General features: G+C 42.7%; 1 long non-coding RNA gene across 2 annotated transcripts; it reads right to left on the bottom strand.

The window, feature by feature from the left end:
* Positions 1–404: 404 nt before the first annotated feature.
* LOC121144138 lies at positions 405–5801 on the bottom strand. Of its 2 annotated transcripts, XR_005881442.1 has the most exons (5): positions 5598–5801; positions 4765–4843; positions 3476–3543; positions 2216–2329; positions 405–688 (listed from the first exon to the last, which is right to left on the bottom strand). It is a non-coding gene; the product is annotated as an uncharacterized LOC121144138 (long non-coding RNA). The 2 variants fall into 2 exon arrangements; XR_005881443.1 differs by lacking the exon at positions 2216–2329.
* Positions 5802–6824: the final 1023 nt, after the last annotated feature.

Here is a 6824-nt window from a genome sequence, read left to right as displayed (position 1 = left end):
AGGTTTGTCTTACCAGAATGATACAGGGTGCTGCACCTCATAATTCTAGGGATTTGAAGTCTTAGAAGCAGAAAGCCAGTGTTATTGATTCTCATCCCATCTTTGCACATGCCTTGTGGCCTTGGGGAAGGTGTCTGCACCCACTTTTTTCTGTGCCTCTCCCCGTTTCTCCTCCCCCAGCAGTTCTGTCTGGCAATTAACCAGATGGTGCCCTGCCAGGAGGGGAGAAACAAGCAGTTATCATCTGAATGGACCAATGAGCAGCCGGTTCTTTTTCCTCTGCTTTTGACAAACTGACTGCCAGCCCAGCACTGTGCTTAAATAAGTTAATAGGTATGTTCCCTGACAGAGTGAATGCTTTAATTATAAAATACAGTGAGCATGTCATTTGGTTTTTGCGATTTTATTGAGTACTACTATCTTGACATATTTTGTTTGGCACTAATCTCTAGTTACAGTGGGGCCAGTGGCTGAAATAGTTTGCAGACTTTGTGAAACAAAAATCCTCGTTTAATGACTTAGCTTGGCTACATTTTCAAAATATACAAATGCATAATGTTCTTTTACTTTATGGGGAGCTTTTATTGCTGCGGTTTGGTGTCTTGTTCTTTTTTGCTCCCCGCTGCCTTTGCTTTCTTCTTTCTTTTGCCTATTCAATATCTATTTTTAGTCTTCTAGCTATAGCAGCCTAAACAGAAAGCATAAGAGAAAAATAAGCTTGGGAGGAAGTGAACTTCCCAGTGAAGAAGAATCACCCTTGTAGTGCTTGAAGTCAAGAATGTGTTTACCCTCTGGCCTGATGCTGACTATTTGCATGCAAGCATGGGACTGTGGAATCTCTAGGGGCCACCAGAATTGGTGTTGGTGATGCATCCCAGCAGAAGGCCTGGAGATGTGGCTCTGCAATAGAACACTTACCTAGCACTCAGGAGACCCTGACTTTGGCTCCCCCAACCAGAAGAAGGGACTTGAGCCAATGTAAGTCCCTAGGTCACTAAACTCCTGACATTATGCCAAAGTAGAAATGTTAATAGTCCTCTGGGTCCTGGCTGACTCTTCATTCTCCTTCCTCTTGCTATTCCTAATTCAAGAACAAAATTCAGAGCTCAGAGCTGTTACAGTAACATTGGCTAGAACCTTACTGAGAACATTGTGCTATGTCTTTGTGATGTAAACAGGGCTATTCCCAGTTAGCTTGGGGACCTATTTTCTACTCTTAATTGCACAAAGTATAATTATCATCCTCTGGTCTGGAAACAGCTAAGTGCTTTGGAGAAGTTCACAGAGATTTTATTGTTATGGCATAGTTTATCTGGGGAACCAGAGGAAGCAAAGATTAAGGCAAAGGGCATTTCCAGAGTGGAAATAATAACATGGTCTATACTAACATCACAGCCATGCCTACTAGGTCACACAATCAGAGACTACCTTTGGCAGGGACTGACATGGATTGTGGTAGGGAAAGTCTAGATAAAAACTAACAATATGTTTTGTCTTAGCGAGCTGAGCCACACACAGATCCATCTTATCTAAGTGAGTTATCTAAAACTCCCAGCAGGCATCTGGAAACAGTGAGGCCCAACCTGCCTTGTAAAGCTCCCTTTTCCCCAGATGTTCAGTACCAGGGACTTTGTTATTTTGCTGACTTGTTGAGAAATCATAGAAACACCAGGACAGTGGAGAGAGCAGTGTCTGGCATGGGGAGAGAGAGGCTGTTTGCTTGTTAGGGAAGATCCTTTCATAGGCAGTTCTGGCATACAGTAGGTATTAAATAGAACACCCAAAAGATACTTTACTTTAGATTTGTGCTAGAGTGATAATTCCCCCTCTGATACTAATTAGCACACAGCTTTCAAAAGCCTATTTACCCTCCCAGTGTCTCACAGACTACCAGCTGGATCCTGGCATAACAGTACGCTGGTATGCTGTTGTATGGGGCATTTCTGTTTTGAATAGTAATCATCTGTATACATTTCACATATCTTTGAAAAAGTGGGTCTGTTGCCCCTGAGAAGCATGGATTCATGATCTCAGGGCGGCCCTGGGGAAACTTGTAACTTCTCAGTCAGCCTTTTGTAATCGAGGGACCATGGCCTGACATGGGGTGTGTGTGTGGGGGGGGGGGGGGGGAGCGCATGGCCATTTAGCTCTTCATTTTGCCTTCTGCATCATGTAGGACACACAATCCTCCTTTAATTGCATGCTTGGTACATACTTCAAGGGCTGTCCCGGGAACAATAAGAGGGCTGTTGTTGAAACCTCATTGTTTCCGTCACAGTGGGAAGAAAAAAAAGAAGGTTCTTGTGGCTTGGAACACTTAGGTGTGAGCCTGTCATGTTGAAAGAACGGAAAGGAGTTAATTGATATTACTCCTCCTCCTCTGCAATAGTTAAATGCCTGTCTCTCCGAACTAGAGGACCAAGCCTCTCCTGCCCAGTTCCTCACCTTCGGCTGGCTTTTTCTCTTTGGCTGCTTTTTTTTTTTAAAGTTTTTGGTTAGTATACGAAGCTATGGACTTCAATGGGACACTTGCATACATGTGTATCAGTATACTTGATTCTCATGTCCCCTCCTCCACTGCTTTCCCTCTTGCTGGTCCCCTTTCTTCCTCAGAGTAGATTCTCCAGCTGCTCTCATGACAAATATTCCATTACCCTCTCTTGCCCACCCCCTCTGTTGTCTTGCTTTTTTTTCTTTCAATTTGTTAAGATGCTGAAATCTGCTTTGCGTGATTTATGAAGAAACTTGAAGCGATTAGATTGGTAGTGCATGAAAATTCCTCAGGTTGGAGAGCATGGCCAGTCTGGCACACTGTCTGCAAGGGACTGGATGGGAACCCTAGCAGCTAGCTCCGAGCCATAAGGAGCTTGTGTTGAGTTATTAAACACTTGTGGTAAAGCTGCTTATTGTTAATTCCCTGATGTCCTGCTGAAGCGATAGGCTAAAATCAGATCGGATTAGATCAGAGAGCCTGGGAGCCAGCCTTTGGAGCAGATTCATTTAATCAATAAAGAGACCTTCTGAGGGGGAGGAGGGATCTGGGCTGTGCTGGTTGCCCAGGGATTAACATGCCATGTGTGGAAAGTTGTGGGAAAGAAACAGCAATTTAATTGCATATCTTGCTCCTTCTTAAGAGTAATTCTCTTCTCAAACATTGTAGCTTACTAAAGGGTATACATATTTATTTAAGATTTTATTGTTCCAATAATTAAGGGTGGTTTTTTTGTTTGTTTTTTTAGAACAGAAAAAAATTCTGCTCTACAAAAGGTATTTCAGTCAAAACAATTTAGGCTTAAATGATTCTCCAAGAAACACTAATTCTGTGTGAGTTAATCTGCAAAATTCCTGTTGTTCCCCTTGTGGAGAGAATATTGGGGAAGGTCCCACTTCCCTACTAGATTTGGAAACTCCCCTGACTACCTTCCAACCCTCCCACAGCGTACTTCCTTCACCTGTGACTAACAGGTACACTCACCTCTCAGTCTGACCATGCCTACTGTGGACTTGACAGAAATGTAACCGTGGCACACAGTAGAATGTTAGCTGTGGGAAAGGAGGAGAAATGAAAGCCAACACAAATGAAGACACCAAGTCCCTCAAGGGTTATTGGTCTTAATGGTGCTGTAAAAATGATGTCCACTTTTACCAGGACTAATTTATATTCAGAATTAAATAAGGACATGTATATATAAATCCATTCTATAAAACTTAATTTTCCATCTTATGTGCTGATGACTCAGGGCCGGCCTACCTTTACTGTTTGCTAATTACTGCAGGATGGTTTAACACTATTTTCCAAATCAGCATGCATGCAGAAAATGACTGCAATCCAATTTGACACATTATTAGTGATGATTATTGTCATAGATAAATTAGATTGAACAGAAAATAACCTTCATCCTTAGCATGTTTTAGCTCTCAGAATTAATGTGATTTGGTGAACACATATAAATAAAGATCTGATGAGTCCCTGCTGACTGCAGGGCCTGATGCTGCTGGAGTGTATCAATTTCATGCAGATGATGAATTCCTTAAGCATTCAGCGATAATCATGCTTGATTTGACAAGACTTTCTCATGCTATTTTAGGGCCTTAATTTTCTGTGAAGTTCTGTCAAGTGCTCATCAAGCACCCACTTATCTCTGTATCTTAACCCGGCAGCCAATCACAAGGTCGCCTAACAGTACAGCTCTGAGGGCTGGTCCATTAATATTCAAGTCACCTGACTGTCCAAGGAGAGAAACCAATCAATAGCTGATTAACATTCAGATCACATGACTCCCGAGGAGAGTAAATGAGTTACACAGTAAGACATCAAACAAATTTTCATCTTGAAAGAGTGATTGCTTTTTCTGCTGCTGTGATGTTTGTCAAATTCGCTCTAGCCTTGTCCAATTAAGCTCCATGAGCTGAATTAATAACGAGGATCTGTGAGCACCATGCCAGTGTGAGAGTGACGAGTAGCTATGGAATAAGAACTGCTAAAGAAATTCCTAGAATGATTGAAAAATCACATCTGGATAACTGGAATAATTGCTTTTGCAATTCTGATACTCCTGTGCAAAATGTGAACTGGTGGCTGCTGGGACATGGGGAGGGGCTGGCATTGTACTTCAAAGACGAATGTGGTTTTAACTTTAAAGTGATTTTAAAGGCATTACACAAATACATCTTAATTGGATTTTTTTACCACAGTAATGAATTTTATTTGCATGTTTGGTTATATACTGGGGCCTCATAGAGATATAATATCAAGATTTTTACCTGATTCTTAGACGATGAGAAGCTGGGCTTCTTCTGCACTCTGGTATTCTAGGTGAAGAAAGGACAGCGGCAGCTTCTCCTAGAATGTGAGTTGTGATCTTTATGGGTGTCATTTTATTAACTTTCAGACATCAGTAAATTAGATTTGTTTACTATCTAAAAGGTAAACGCAAACCAAGTGGGAATGAGAAAGCCGGTGCTGTCTCACTATTGACAGCCAAGGAGAGCTTTTGGGAAGTTCTGCTGCGCTGCTAAACTCAGGTGGCATGTTTAGAATAGAGATCCTATGACTAATAAAGCTTTCATTTCTTCCCTAAAGGGAGTTAAGACCTAACTAATGGTTTACTGGAATTATCAAAGAGTGTCAAATCCCACTCGGTAAGTTCCAGCATGAAATTAGCTAAATTCCCAAAGGCCTTTCTAAAACAATATAGTTGAATAAAAGGTGTTGGACTTTCTGGAGAGAGTAAGAGCAGTTACAGTGAGAAGAAATCAATTCTACCATATCAGGAGGCAATGTCTATGCAAGCAGTTAATAACTCTCTTAATGGGACTTCTTGGCTTGGTGATTCCCAGACAGGGCAGAAAGGGAGATGCGGAACACAGGGGGGCAAAGGGCCATCAGTCAATTCCCAGCACTGCTAGTCAAGTAGAAATTTCAAAGGAAGAAGAAATGAATGTAAAGTCCCTGCAAGCAGACGAAGGGGAGACGAGCCCTGCATTTAGCAGGGAGTAGGGAACAAAGGTGCAAAAGGAAGGCTTGCTAGCCTGAAATGAACCATCAGCGTGTAATTAAGACGGACTCTGTCTCAAGTGCAAGGGACCCCACTTACCAAGAGGAGTTTGCTCCAGATTAGGCCTGAAGGAGGCCTTCTTATGGATGTGTTTGATTAAACAGCAAAAAACAAACAAGAAAACCAAAAACTGCATAAGTTGGGGGTCCCAACTACTAAGGCTCAAAAATCCAACCTCAGACACTTAAGAAAATATTCTAAGCTGATCTGAAAACTCTCAGTGCCCAAGGTAAATTAAGTTTAACGGATAGTCTTTTGAATATTTAATCCCCAGCTCAACCTGGAATTCTGCGAACATTCCACATCCGCCCACAGGCAGCCAGGGCGCCCTTCTTAGAAGCACCCACTTCCTGCTGCTTAAGACCCACGGAAGGGAAGGTGGTTCCAGGTTGTCCTCAATCAGCTTAGAGGGCTCTGAAGAAAAGATTATTCCACTTTCCGCATAACTTTACATAATTAATAGTTTTCCATGCAAACTATTGTTTGCCTTAATTGTTGTTTCAACAGCTGTTTTCATTAAATTGTGAAACCCGCTGTGTCTAATCCTTTGAGCTCCAGTATTGACAAGAAGAAAGGCCCAGAGCTGCTCTGGGAGAAGAGATCCCTGCCAAGCTGGGACACCATCATGAAGTTACTTGAAAAATAAGGCCTTCACTGGGGCTGGTTGTGTTGCTAATCCATTAGGCTTTTCAAAAGAGCCATGCCCTGCACCCTTATGGCTAAATTGACCCAACAACCAATCAATGCCTTTATTTGCTGAGTGGCTACCCCTGCAGGGTCTTACAGCCTGGTCCAAGCTGTAATCAAAGCCTCCATCAGTACTGGGGCCCAGATGACACAAATAGCCCAACTTTGAACGTGGCTGGCCTGGGGCCAGTCACACCATTTTGAAGATACAAAGAGGCTGTGTTGCGCGATGGAATTCATTTTCTTGTTTACTTCCTCCAGAAACAAGAGCATCATCAGCGGGGCCCAGTGCTTGGGCAGACCGCGGAGTTGTTGACAGAAGCTTGGCTAGGCTCGACAGCTTTCCCCATGAAATGCTGGCTTTCTTCTCACACACCCCCTACTGTTTGTGTCTCTGCCAATTGTAGCACACCAGAGCGGCCATTGAGATAATGACCGTGAAGTCTCTCGATACACTTTGATGAAGTGTAACATTTTTTTTTAAGGATTTCTGTCTGTGCCAGAATGATGGAGGCAGCTGACTAAAAATCTCCCCATCAAAATCAAGGCTGATGAACAGCAGGCAGAGGCATAACCCTC

This window comes from Mesocricetus auratus, unplaced genomic scaffold (assembly GCF_017639785.1).
Source record: "Mesocricetus auratus isolate SY011 unplaced genomic scaffold, BCM_Maur_2.0 Super-Scaffold_100014, whole genome shotgun sequence".
Classification (NCBI taxonomy): Eukaryota; Metazoa; Chordata; class Mammalia; order Rodentia; family Cricetidae; genus Mesocricetus; species Mesocricetus auratus.
This window is presented reverse-complemented; position numbering and strand designations above follow the sequence as displayed.